Source organism: Bufo bufo, chromosome 6 (genome assembly GCF_905171765.1).
Source record: "Bufo bufo chromosome 6, aBufBuf1.1, whole genome shotgun sequence".
NCBI lineage: Eukaryota > Metazoa > Chordata > Amphibia > Anura > Bufonidae > Bufo > Bufo bufo.
The window spans coordinates 137,181,021-137,193,711 of NC_053394.1; the positions used below are offsets into that span (position 1 = coordinate 137,181,021).

A 12,691-nucleotide genomic window follows, 5' to 3' on the forward strand; every position below is an offset into this window, starting at 1 on the left:
ACAGCTGACCTACGTTCTCTGCTTTCCCTGCCTTCTCTATCTGGCTTGGACCACCTTGAGCAACCACTTCTGTCTGTAGAGTTTTCAACAGAAACATCCTTGGCTCCTCACTTTTCCAGCATCCACCCTACCTTTCCACTACCTAGAGGAACTCCTCATCCTGCTGATACTCCCAATTCTGTGTCTGTTGCTACCCCATCTGCCCAAATTACTGTGCTTACTGTATGGCATGATCCCCCCCCAAGTACTGTAATTTATAAATAGCATCATAACTATAAATACGCCATATGTCAGCCAAAATTGCCCCCATAATATGCTACCCACATATTTTGGAGATTCCTCTAAAACTATATGCCAGCCATAGATTCCCCCAAAATGATATGCCAGGCACAGAGTCCCCAAAATGATATGTCAATCAAAGATGCCCCCCAAATTATCTGTCAACCACAGATGGCACAAAATTACAGTACATGTCAACCAGAGATGCTGCCAAAATAATATGCTAGCCAAAGATGCCCCTAAAATTACTATGTCAGCCTAAGATGCCCCTAAAATTATATGCCAGCAACAGATGCCCCCAAAATTATGAAAGCAACAGATGCCACCAAAATAATATGCCATCAAACAAGTCTCCAAAATACACACCTCAACATTGAAATTGAAACACCAAAAAGGACAAGCCTTAAAGGGGGCAAACCTGTAAAATAAAGATGACTTATCTGCATTCTGGCGCTGGCTACCCACTCCTTCTCCTCCAGGCCTGCAATGCTCCACTGGGCTCCTGTGATGTCAACAACCAGTTTGACATCGTCTCAGCCAATCATTGGGCCGGTCACTGCTGCTGCCAGTGATTGGCTGAGGCGACATAATATCGGATGTTGACATTGTGGGAACCCAGCGGAGCATTGCAGGCCTGGAGGAGAAGAAGCGGAGCTGGGAAGCAAGAAAGTCATCTTTGCTTTACAAGTCCAGTGAAGTGGATGCGTTTTCCAAAACACCTCCATTTTGGTTATGCAAATTGAGGAAGTAGTAGGTGTTGCTAAAATCTGTGGATGATCACATTTTCAAGCACCTAGCTCCAATCTTTGGTATGTGGGAGGGGCATAAAACCCAGACTAAAAGCAAAGTTTTTAACCACATGAAACCTCACATGTTGCAACCTGAAAGGGACAGAATCCTTGAACTGAGAGAACCTGGTTTATCACTCTGGCAGATCGCTACGCACCTAGGCTGGGATGTCAGCACTGTTCAAAGTTGTGTCCTGGTGGTTGGGAGAATGTTGAACTGGAATAACAGCAAGAGGTGCACAGAGGCAAATCTTTGCATGGATAGATCTTCAGGACAGATTGATTAGAAGAATGGGAGGACAAGTTGTACTTTCAAATGGCACCATTTAATATTGCATAGGATGTAGTTAGAGGCTGAAAAAAAAATCTAAATGTGGTGGATTTGGAAAAAAAAAAGATTGCCCCATTTTTTGGGGTTTTATTTTTGCAGCGTTTCACTATATGGTAAAACTGACTTGTACTCTTCATTCTCTGGGTTACTATGATTACAATAATACCACATTTGTATAGTTTTTCTTGCGTTTAATAAAAACCTTTAAAAAAAAAGTTTTTTCACAGACACTACGCTTGGGTGCCTGCTGATTGTGGATGTTTAACTCCTTAGATGCCGTGTCACGTGACCACAGCATCTGAAAGCACAAAAAACCATAAGCGCCCGCCATGTTTAAAGACCCGACATGTGACATAACAGTATGTAACATGTCGGGAGAGGGTTAATAACCTCATTGATAGCATGCAAAGCGCTTGTATTCCTGCGGGTGGCGCTAATATTCAAAACTGAATAAATCAGGATGTTTAGAATATTTTAGTTGCGTTTTCTTATCATTTGCATATTATTAACATGTCTATTGATCCTGTAATTTCCTTCTTGGTGATGCAATATTAATATTGAGAAGTGTAACATGTAACAGATGCTCAAAAACAATAAATGTTGTAGTCACCTCACCACGATCACTGACAAGCATGCATAGTCAGCTCCCTGGCGCACGAAATGCAGTGCAGGGACATCATGGCACAGACTATGCTGGGACATTACATTCTTTGCTTTGCCCTGGCGTACTGCAGGCCACAGGCTCAAAGCGTTCATGTGATCTACAAGATGGGGAGTGGTAGTGCAGTGGCCGGGTTTGGGGTGGCCCCAACGGTAGGCTGGGTCCCCGGACACCGTTGATGTGTCACTACGTGTTGCTGCTCTCCGGAAGGGATGGTAAGGCGTGGTGCACCCCAATAGGAAATAAGTCCAGAGAGTCAGGGTCTGCAGTAACTAAGGTGCTTCTTTATTGGAGGAATTCAGGTACAAAACAATACACGCAAGGTATTGGGCTGGCTTCTCCAGTCTCCTCCCGGGTAGAAGAAGGGTTTAATGCTGAGGAAAGGCCTGAGCTAGCGGTCCAGCTCTCTCTTCAGAAGGCTGGTACCCTGGTCCAAGGCTGGTGATCCAGGGTCTGTGGCAACGTATCCCCGTCTCAGCATCTTCTTCTGATCACTCAGTAGTCTTGCAGAGTTTCCTCCCTGGCAAAAGAAGTGTTTGATGCTGAGGAAAGGCCTGAGCTAGCTGTCCAGTTCTCTCTCAGAAAGCTGGCATCCTGGTCAAGGGCACAGGGCTAGTGACCCATGGTCTGTGGCTCATCGTCCTCATCTCAGTGTCTTCTTCTGGTCAGTCATGCAGGCTGGCATGAGTCTCCCTTCCAAGCACTGTTCCCTAACTGCAGCACACTAGGGGCTCTGACTGCTCTCCTTATATACAGTTTCTAGCTAGACTAGTGGGAGGGGTGGAGTGGAGAAACTCAGCACAAACATATACAATGTTTCAGCTCCCGTCTGGTATAGACTTACATTAGAGCTTCAATGATACTCAATGGCAATGACACAGCAGGTTTTCCAGACCAAAACAAGATAGCTAAAACCAGACATTTAAAAGGTCAGGCTGTCTGCTTTTGTTGGTAAACAAGTCTGGGTTTTTCCCTCTAAAACATGGTCTTCTTTAAACCCTACGGCAGCTGTGGAAAATTACCAGATTCTCAATCAAAGCTCTAACAGTCTCTTAGTATTCATTAACCCTTTCCACAGAGCTATGTAAATACAGTGATAATGAATAGGATATATATCACAACATATATATAAAATGCAGTAACACAGTAATAAACAGTTTAAGTCAACCCTTTCAAGAGAAATAAAGTAAGAAGTTTTAAATTTGCATATGGTGCCATATGTTGTATTGTCCTTGGTGCATGGTGCTATATGCTGTATTGTCCTTGGTGCATGGTGCTATATGCTGTATTGTCCTTGGTGCATGGTGCTATGTGTTGTATTGTCCTTGGTGCATGGTGAAATATGTTGTATTGTCCTTGGTGCAATGTGCTATATGTTGTCTTGTCCTTGGTACATGGCGCTATAGGTTGTCTTGTCCTCTGTAAATGGTGCTATATTTTCTCTTGGTACAGTACATGGCTCTGGGTAGTATTGTCATTGGATCATAGCGCTATAGATTGTATTGTCCTTGTTGCATGGCACTGTATGTTGTATTGTCCTTTGTGTATGGTGCTATATGTTGTCTTGTCCTCGGTACATGGTGCTGTATGTTGTATTGTCCTTGGTACATGGTGCTGTATGTTGTATTGTCCTTGGTACATGGTGCTATATTCTTTATTGTCCTTTGTGCATGGCGCTATATGCTGTCTTCTACTCGGTAAATGGTGCTATATGTTCTCTTGGTACAGTACATGGCTCTGGGTTGTATTGTCTTTGGATTATCGCACTACATGTTGTATTGTCCTTGCAGTATGGCCCTATATGTTGTTGTATTGTGCTTGGTGCATGGCGTTCAATGCTGCATTGTTTTTTGAGTATGGTGCTATAAGCTGTATTGTGCTTGGTGCAGGAAAATATATGTTGTATGGTCCTTGGTGCATGATGCTGTATGTTGTATTGTGCATGATACATGGAGCTATATTTTGTGTTTTATTTTACTCCATTAGGAGAAACCTATCACATAACTCCACATACCTCTTATCTATCTATCTATCTATCTATCTATCTATCTATCTATCTATTTATCTATCTAGATCTATCTATCTCTATCTATCTATCTATTTATCTATATCTATCTATCTAGTTCTATCTATCTATCTATCTCATATCTATCTATCTATCTATCTATCTATCTATCTATCTATCTATCTGTTTATATCTATTATCTATCTATCTATCTATCTATCTATCTATCTATCTATCTATCTATATCTGTCTGTCTCTATCTATCTATCTATCTCATATCTATCAATCTAGAAAACAGAAAGCAGTACCATACATGTGAGAAAGAGAGCAAAAATGCTAACCTCAGGATCCCAAGCAGCTTCATCTTTAATGTTTATCTCATATTTATCTATTTATCTCATATCTATCTTGCCTATATTTATATATTTCATATCTATCTGTATCTATCTATGCATTTATCCATCCATTTCTGTGTACAATATCTATCATATCTATCTATCTACACCACTGCAGTCATTTGCCCCAAAATATTAATCTGTGGGCTCCTTCTTTTTCCTGCAGTCCCATAGAAACCCGACTTGTAAGCAGATTATTTGCAGGCGTTTGAGTTTTATGCCTAAAATTAGAAGACTGAAAGCAAAAGCTTTTTTTTTTTTTTTTTCTTGCACAGAGGTGATTTTCCTCCAGCGGCCGCAGTGAATTCCAGATTTTTTTTTTGCAGATGATTTTTTTTAAGAGACAACTAAATAACCCAAAATATGAGCCCGTCTGCCGGATCTACTGCATTGCACACAGCTTTTACTTATAAACTGATGGGAGTCGGGGAGGGCATTGTCCACAGGAGGGAAAGGGGGAGCGGAAAAGAAGCGTCTGGAAGATCATTTCTTGACGAACTTTTTTCTTATTTATTTATTTCTCTTTTTTGCTTTTTTTTTCTTAAGAAATGTTGTTCCAGGGAGTGTCTGTGGCAGCTTGGCAGAAAATCCAGACGTTACCTCATAGCTGTAGACAGACAGCAAATTTTCTATGCCAGCCTAACGCTGCAGGAGTATTCAGCCTTGTGCCTTACTGATTAGCACTTCTGTTTCAAGGATTTTGCTGCAGTGAGGGTACTTGCTGTGTCTTTTGTCCAAATTGGATAACAGATAAGATGATGGGTTCAAGGTAATAGTTAGCAACTTTTTATATCTATCTCTATATATATATATAATCTCCTTACCATGAAAACTAATGTTGCTTGTTGTTGCTGAGGAGAAAAACGTGAGAAGTTAGACAGTCCATTAATAAAAAAATAAATAAAAACTATTTTAATAATAAAAAAAATGAAAAATAAAAACATATGAAAATGAAACAAAAATTAAAATAATTTTCCAACTTTCCTATTTATAGTACATTGAAAAGTCAAATCTGGCGAATTGTTACTTGAAAAAAAATAAACATCTTTTAATAAACTAAGCCCCCCCCCCCCTCCCCCCAATGCCTGCATCTTAACCGTGCCATTTGATTTAGACTACATGCACATGACACATGCACATGACCGTATGCCATCCGGTTTATTTTTGCGGATCCATTGTAACAATGCCTAAAACGGACAAGAATAGGACATGTTGTATTTTTTTGGCGGGGCTACGGAACAGACATACTGATGCAGACAGCACACGGTGTGCTGTCCGCATTTTTTGCGGGCCCATTGAAATGAATGGGTCCGCATCCTATCCGCAAAAAAAAAAACGGAACGGACACGGAAACAAACAATGTTCGTGTGCATGTAGCCCTAGGCGCAGAAGGAAAATGAGAAATTACAAAAGAGGTGCGAGACTTAAAGGCACAATGACATGGAAAGCCAACCGCTTCATTCTGCCTTTTTTTTTTTTTATCTTTTTTTGTCTTTTATGACTTTTTTTGAATTTTTTATGAATTCTGTCTAGTTTCTTTTCCTTTGCTGTGAAGTGAAATATATTTGTAGTTTGCAAATTAACTTAAAGGCACAGTATCCATTTTTGTAAATTAAAATAAAAAGGATTCAAATGACAAGACTGTCGGGCAAATGGTATCACAAAGAGGCGGGGCTTGTACAGATTTACATAAAAGGGAGTGGGAGACAGTTGTCGTGGCCAGGATCGCAGGAGCATCATAGTGTAGCGGTGATCCTACAGAAATGCATGAGATCACAGCGCGAGTCACACGTGTGCTGCAACTGCAACTGCAACTCGTGAATCATAAAAAAATCCAGCAGTGTTGGATTTTTTTGTGATTCAGGGGTTGCAATAGCAGCAAATGTGTGACTCACGCTTTAACGCCATATAGCTGTACCCTTAAACCCCTTGCAGACGAGCGCGTGTCACGCTGCCGGTCCACAGCGCAGCTCCCGGTCTTGGTTTCCTCCATTCCTCCATGGGTAAGAGATGTTGGGTAAGAACTAGAATTGAGCGAACTCGAACTGCAAAGTTCGGGATCGTACCGAACTTTGCGAGTTCGGGTACCCGAACCAGGACTTTTTTCACTGAAGTTCGGGTTCGGTTTTCGGGTGTTTTTATTATTTTCCGTTATAACAGAAAATAATTGCATTCTTAAAACAGAATGCTAAATAAAATGTCGATTGAGGGGTTAAAAAAAAAAACTGCGAGTGTGTATCTGCATCTTTCCCACATCGAGCAGGGTGGTAAGTAAAGTCTTGCTTATTACTTATAGGAGACGACACCAGTCAGTGCGTTGCAGGTAATATCGTGTCTTGCACTGGCCTTCAGTGTCGCGTTATTGTACATTTGTATACTGTTGCTGTTTACTGGTAACTACTAGCCGGACTATTTTAATTAGGCTACTTTCACACCTGCATTTAGATGCGGATCCGTCTGGTATCTGCACAGACGGATCCGCACCTATAATGCAAACGCTTGTATCCGTTCAGAATGGATCCGTTTGCATTATCATGAACAAACAAAAAAAAAGCATGATAATGCAAACGGATCCGTTTTGACTTACATTGAAAGTCAATGGGAGGCGGATCCGTTTTCAATTGCACCACATTGTAAGTCAGGACGGATCCGTTTGGCTCAGTTTCGTCAGACGGACATCAAAACGCTGCAAGCAGCGTTTTGGTGTCCGCCTCCAGAGCGGAATAGAGGCTGAACGGAGGCAAACTGATGCATTCTGAACGGATCCTTATCCATTCAGAATGCATTGGGGCTGAACTGATCCGTTTTGGGCCGCTTCTGAGAGCCTTGAAACGGATCTCACAGGCGGACCCAGAAACGGCAGTGTGAAAGTAGCCTTATCTGGCACTACGTCTCTGTCTAATATGTTCTAAAGTACTAACACTGCCGGTTGATCCTGTATCGTTGACTCTGTATTTTAGGAGTATCTGTTTTGACCCGTGGTTCTGGCCGCCTATATATCATTGTGTCGGCATTTTTAATTTGATTGTTTTCTATATCAGTGTGATTGCACTCTCTATATGTTGACGCATACAATTTCAAGTGCCCTGATGAACCCTCCTTCTACCTGGAGGGGGAAACGCGTTGGAATCTGTGACATATGGGATCTACGATTATGTAATAGGGTCTTTCTAAGGACAGTTTAGTCCTAGGCACGCGGACAGAGTGCATCTACCATCAAGGTGCATCTCTGGGCTGAGCAGATTGTGGAGGGTAAGAATAGGGACAGATTTCTCCCTAACCCAGTATCCCACTGGCTCAGTTTCCTACCACATAGAATTAACCGTTGATAGCTTTTTCACACAAAATCGGATGATTGATCCAGATTTCGTAAATTGTTTTTAATAATTATTAGATTAAATTGTTTTTAATTTAATATACAGTTGCAAGAAAAAGTATGTGAACCCTTTGGAATGATATGGATTTCTGCACAAATTGGTCATAAAATGTTATCTGATCTTCATCTAAGTCACAACAATAGACAATCACAGTCTGCTTAAACTAATAACACACAAAGAATTAAATGTTACCATGTTTTTTATGAACACACCATGTAAACATTCACAGTGCAGGTGGAAAAAGTATGTGAACCCCTAGACTAATGACATCTCCAAGAGCTAATTGGAGTGAGGTGTCAGCCAACTGGAGTCCAATCAATGAGATGAGATTGGAGGTGTTGGTTACAACTGCCCTGCCCTATAAAAAACACACACCAGTTCTGGGTTTGCTTTTCACAAGAAGCATTGACTGATGTGAATGATGCCTCGCACAAAAGAGCTCTCAGAAGACCTACGATTAAGAATTTTTGACTTGCATAAAGCTGGAAAGAGTTATAAAAGTATCTCCAAAAGCCTTGCTGTTGATCAGTCCACGGTAAGACAAATTGTCTATAAATGGAGAAAGTTCAGTACTGCTGCTACTCTCCCTAGGAGTGGCCGTCCTGTAAAGATGACTGCAAGAGCACAGCACAGACTGCTTAATGAGGTGAAGAAGAATCCTAGAGTGGCAGCTAAAGACTTACAAAAGTTTCTGGCATATGCTAACATCCCTGTTAGCGAATCTACGATACGTAAAACACTAAACAAGAATGGATTTCATGGGAGGATACCACAGAGGAAGCCACTGCTGTCCCAACAAAACATTGCTCCACGTTTACAGTTTGCACAAGAGCACCTGGATGTTCCACAGCAGTACTGGCAAAATATTCTGTGGACAGATGAAACCAAAGTTGAGTTGTTTGGAAGAAACACACAACACTATGTGTGAAGAAAGAGAGGCACAGCACACCAACATCAAAACCTCATCCCAACTGTGAAGTATGGTGGTGGGGGCATCATGGTTTGGGTCTGCTTTGCTGCGTCAGGGCCTGGACGGATTGCTATCATCAAAGGAAAAATTTATTCCCAAGTTTATCAAGACATTTTGCAGGAGAACTTAAGGCCATCTGTCCACCAGCTGAAGCTCAACAGAAGATGGGTGTTGCAACAGGACAACGACCCAAAACATAGAAGTAAATCAACAACAGAATGGCTTAAACAGAAGAAAATACTCCTTCTGGAGTGGCCCAGTCAGAGTCCTGACCTCAACCTAACAGATGCTGTGGCATGATCTCAAGAAAGCGAATCACACCAGACATCCCAAGAATATTGCTGAACTGAAACAGTTCTGTAAAGAGGAATGGTCAAGAATTACTCCTGACCGTTGTGCACGTCTGATCTGCAACTACAGGAAATGTTTGGTTGAAGTTATTGCTGCCAAAGGAGGTTCAACCAGTTATTAAATTCAAGGGTTCACATGCTTTTTCCACCTGCACTGTGAATGTTTACATGGTGTGTTCAATAAAAATATAGTAACATTTAATTATTTGTGTGTTATTAGTTTAAGCAGACTGTGATTGTCTATTGTTGTGACTTAGATAAAGATCAGATCACATTTTATGACCAATTTGTGAAGAAATCCATATAATTCCAAAGGGTTCACATACTTTTTCTTGCAACTGTATTTTAGGATATTGCCCTCAGTGATATTCAATTTATTATATACCTACCCCTAATGTTGCATGCTGTACATGAGGCATTAGTATACAATTTGATCATAAAGCATAGGCCCACTCACCATGACAAGGTTGCCTCTTTGAATGAGACCCTACTCTAAATTTGGCGCAGCGCTGCGTGGCGACCACCGGCGCTGCAGCACCGCACCAGCAGGCAGCCGGACCCAGCAGTCAAACAGCACCCCCGCTGTCTGGCAAAGCCACCCTGGCACACCTCATCCTTCTATCTTCATTCAGCAGGGCCTGCAGTGATGTCACCGCAGGTCCTTTTGCAGGTCCTTTTGCAGGTCCTGAAGAAAAGAAGATACCGGCTGTGCGATCAAGTGGATGAGGTGAGTTTATTATTATTATTTTTAATCCCTCAATAGACATTTTATTTAGCATTCTGTTTTAAGAATGCTATTATTTTCCGTTATAACCATGTTATAACGGAAAATAATAAAGTAAAGTTCAGGTCCCCATTGACTTAAATGGGGTCCGGGTTCGGGGTGAAGTTCGGGTCAAGCAGTGTGTTATTGTAAACAAAAGAGCCCTTGCCCTGCGCGATCTAGCATGAGATGCTCCGATGCTAGCATCAGGGGGGCTGCCTGGGTGAAAATATGGGTATGTATGGGTTCAGCTCTGAACCCGGACAACCCCTTTAAGGGAGTTTTCTAACGATGTGTGGGGCACAAAGGAGACTGAGCTGGATTGGACATGTATAGATAGGCACTGGGCAGGTTTAGAGTACAGTAAATGATAATGATGTGATATTATCCTTCCCTTGGCTTTACAGAAGTTGAGCGGCATGCCTATACTAACCAATCAGAAGCTTTATTTCAGTGCAGGGAAGCGCCTGGAACCATCACTTCATGCTCTTCTCCAGCCCTGTGCCTGCTCTGCCACTGCTCTCTGCAACAACAAAGATATTATGATCATCCAACTGGCTACAGAGAACCAGATCACTAAATGGGCCGGTTTATAAGATGGGGGAGTTTTCGTGAGCAATGGCGAGCCTAAATATGTGAATAAAACTTTGTGTGGAAACTGTATGTAGGTGTGTGGACCTGTCAGCGTGTGCAAAGTCGGACTGAAGTCCCTTTGGCCCAACAGAGGAATGATTCTGAGGGCCCACCTTCTGTGAATATAGGACCTTATGCGCCCTGTTTTATTACAGGTCCATTATCGTCAGAGCTTGGGCCCACCAGAGGATCCTCTGCTGGGCCAGTCCGGCCCTGAGTGTGTGGAGTATAGGTAGGTGAGAGGAGCATATGGAGGTGGGTGAATTGTGTGTGTGGGATCTGTGCACGAGGCATATTTAGGTGTGGAGTGTATATATGTCCCAAGCAGTATTCTTTTTCTCTGTATGACAGGTCATGACTTGCATGTTCTTCTCGGCGTTTTGGGTGTTGTAGGCGAATATTTGTCCATCTGACATGTCATAATGACCTTTTTTGATAAAGAGTGCTTTTTTGCGGCGAGGAATCTTGTGTGCTGGCCTGCTCTTCTAAAGTGGCCGATATTTTCTGGATGTGTGCCACTTTTGTGCCAAATTTTCACTGCGACTGTTATTAGGCTGTGTTCACATCAGGTTTCTGTCCCGTGTTTAACATATACACATGACGTATACGTAGAACAGATGCCTCCAATGGATTCCATACAGGGGCAAAAATGACTTATTTAAAATATACTGTACATTTTTTTGCTGGACTCGGATGGAAAAGTGTAATGTGCTACATTTCTATGTAAGGCTACTTTCACACTCGTGTTTTGGGCGGGTCCGTCATGGATCTACAAAAACGGATCCATTACAATAATACAACCGCATGCATCCATCATGAATGGATACATTTGTATTATCTTTAACATAGCCAAGACGGATCCATCTTGAACACCATTGAAAGTCAATGGAGGACGGATCCGTTTTCTATTGCACCAGATTGTGTCAGTGAAAACGGATCTGTCCCCATTGACTTGTGTGCCAGGACGGATCCATTTGGCTCAGTTTCGTCAAACAGACAGCAAAACACTGCAGGCAGCATGTACACGACCGCATGTGTATTGCGGCACGCAAAAAAAAAGGATGACGTCCGTATGGCGTCCGTTTTTTTTGCGGATCAATTGTAACAATGCCTATCCTTGTCTGCAAAACGGACAAGAATAGGACATGTTATATATTTTTTTGCGGGGCTACGGAACGGACATACGGATGCGGATAGCACACTGTGTGCTGTCTGCATTTTTTGCGGACCCATTGAAATGAATAGGTCCTCATCCTATCCGCAAAAAAAACGTAACGGACACGGAAACAAAATACATTTGTGTGCATGAGTATTTTCCATTCCTTATTGTTTGATTTCATATGTGGAAAATGTCAGGAAGAACTGCAGTCATTAATGTCGTTCGGCACCTGATTCCTGCATGTCCCCAGTTTTCTAGTTTTAAGGGCCTATTCGCATTGCATTTGTGTAAGCCGTGTACCGGGTGTGCTCCCCATGATACAGCGAAGTCACGAACGAGGAAAACAACTCCACCACCAGCTTTTGCCAAAACAGAATTTTACTTAAACGTGGTAATGAACACAACCACAAATGCTGGGAACATACAATAAATTTACATACACCTAGCCCGAAGGCTGAGACTCTTGTGCTGCACAGCGCAGCGCCCATCGATGGATGCAGGAGGAAAGCGTGGTAATTGACTTACTGGCGGTCTCAACTAAACTGCCACACTTTACCTGTTATTAACCTAAAAAAACAAAAATAACTGTATGGGTGTGAGGTACGGGCTAGCCTGCGGTGCAGCACACCAGCTTACAATCTTACAAAGCTCTACAGAATTCCCCCTCCTATCACTGGTCCTGTAGCATGTGTAACATCCCAGAGTTATGTTACTAAACTCTTTTTCCCCTCTACTATTTGTTGGTAACATGTGCCTTGTCATCTATTCCTCACAAATGTGCATATTCTAAGCCTGTTACATGTATTTGCTGTAATTTCCATGTACACCAGCAGGTGGCAGCAATGTTTAGCAAGGCCTTAGAACAGTTTAGCATATCTGGACTGGAATAGTACATTCCAGTTTAGCTCCCCCCTCTTTGAGCAGAGTGGGCACGCCCATGTCCTGCCTCATGGGGAGGAAAGGAAGTTACAGTTAGTGTG

At 42.2% G+C, this 12,691-nt stretch overlaps 1 long non-coding RNA gene across 2 annotated transcripts in view; it reads left to right on the plus strand.

The window, feature by feature from the left end:
* LOC121004345 overlaps positions 1 to 12,691 on the plus strand; it is a 57,189-nt gene that overhangs the window by 26,326 nt on the left and 18,172 nt on the right. The window contains exon 1 of one of the 2 annotated variants that reach the window (XR_005779694.1): positions 5,087 to 5,228. The exons of the other annotated variant lie outside the window; for it this stretch is intronic. This is a non-coding gene — a long non-coding RNA (uncharacterized LOC121004345). Of the gene's footprint in view, positions 1 to 5,086; positions 5,229 to 12,691 lie in introns of those variants that run through there. 2 annotated transcript variants of the gene reach the window in all.